This window comes from Mesocricetus auratus, unplaced genomic scaffold (genome assembly GCF_017639785.1).
Source record: "Mesocricetus auratus isolate SY011 unplaced genomic scaffold, BCM_Maur_2.0 Super-Scaffold_100014, whole genome shotgun sequence".
Taxonomy (NCBI): Eukaryota; Metazoa; Chordata; class Mammalia; order Rodentia; family Cricetidae; genus Mesocricetus; species Mesocricetus auratus.
Genome location: NW_024429197.1, coordinates 14,177,950 through 14,179,670, shown reverse-complemented (window position 1 = coordinate 14,179,670; position 1,721 = coordinate 14,177,950).

Genomic DNA, 1,721 nt, shown 5'->3' with positions numbered 1-1,721 from the left:
CACAGGTGTCTGTTTCACTCTTTCTAATAAACACAAAGCAGCCCGTCCCACCCCAGAGAGGGGACATTCATTGGCATAGCCAGTTCAGTCCCCAAGCCAGCCCTGCTGGATACATCTGAGGAGCTTGGTGAGGTCCAAAGAGAGGATGTGAGTCTGAGGAGCCCACAGCCCACACTGGACAGGAAGAACTGAGTTCTAGGCCAGCACCCACACCACAGTCCTGCCAGGATGCTCTCTAGGCAGGACAGACCCCTGCCTAGAGAACGGGGTGGCCTTGGAGGCAGATAAGGGAAACCTACAGGGCAGCAGCAAGAGCCTTAAACTTTATAGACCTGGGCGCTAGACCAGGCTTCACTTCAGGAAAAACAACTTAACCTCTCAGGGCCTAGGTTGCTCCCCTCAGAGAATGGGGATAATAGTGTGGACTTACGTGATTTATTGGGAAGCTAATCAAAGTACAGTTACCAGGGCCCCCTCCTCTCCTATGGTCTGTGCCTGAAATTGCAGATATTTTCTAGACTTCCATGCCCCCTCGACCCCTGAGAAGTCCATCTTCCTCTGGCACCCCATGAGGGGTGTGAAACAAGGTAAATGGGGACGTCCTTAGGTTGCCATGGAGACAGAAGTCCATCCTACCTCCAACTGATGAACTAGGCAAAGTTCATCAGGGCCCTACCCGCACGTGCACAGGCTGTGCCCATGGCTAGCAAAAAGGTTGCCTGGTCCTCTGCAGCTCTGCAATGCATGAATGGGAACCTTGGGGTCTAGTCATGGCTTTTCATTGATTCATGCTACCTTAAAGTGTCATTCATTAGAGGGAGGGAGGTCCTCTAAGGCACTGGGTGGGTCTTTATAACCTAGAAGTGGGATGGGGGAGAAGGACCCCTACCAGGCCCTGGATTGTTTGAGTTCCTAGGCAGAAGGGTATGGGCAAGGAGAGGGGAGGGGCGAGAGGCGGGGAGACCCAGCACTGGAGCCAGAAGCCTGATCTACAGAGTGAGACCCAGGGCAGGGGAGAGATGGATGGAAGGGGAGTGAGCGAAGGAAGGAGGGAGAGAGGAGAGAAGGAGGGAGGGAGGAGAGAGGAGGGAGGGAGAGAAGGAGGGAGGGAGGGAGGTCTACACAGTTAAAGGGAAAACTGGTCGGAAAGACTAAGTGACTGTCTCAAGCCCATTCCGGGTTCCCATATACAGTCTGTAAGCAAAGTGCTAGTACATTTTCCACTTTATCTAACCACAAAGAGGAGCCCATGAGGATAGTGTCATTATCTCAGCGTTAGAGCCAAGAAGCAGTGCTGCCCAGGGGATCCACAGCTATTCCTTGGCAGAGCTGGAAGCACTAAGGCCACACTCCATTGGACCTCTCTGGAGGGACTGTTCTCAACTCAGGACCGTTCAGTGATGAGGCAGCCACCAGAACTCGGATCCTGGGCTTTTACACCACGGGTCCCCTATGACTCAAAGATGGGCTCATGAAGCCTACTGTGTGACTCTGAGCAGGTCCCTTATCCTCACTGGCCTCAGTTTCCCCATGTCTACTTGGGAGAGCTTAGAGATCTACTTGATTACCAGGGTAAGTGGAATGTTGGGTCCCACAACTTGGGACACATTGGGTTATTATCTCTTTGTCCTTCTCTCTGGGGTAGAGGCAGAGACAGAAAACAACAAAGATAAAGTCTCTTGGCAGTACACAGCTCACCTCAGAGACTCTGGGGACACACC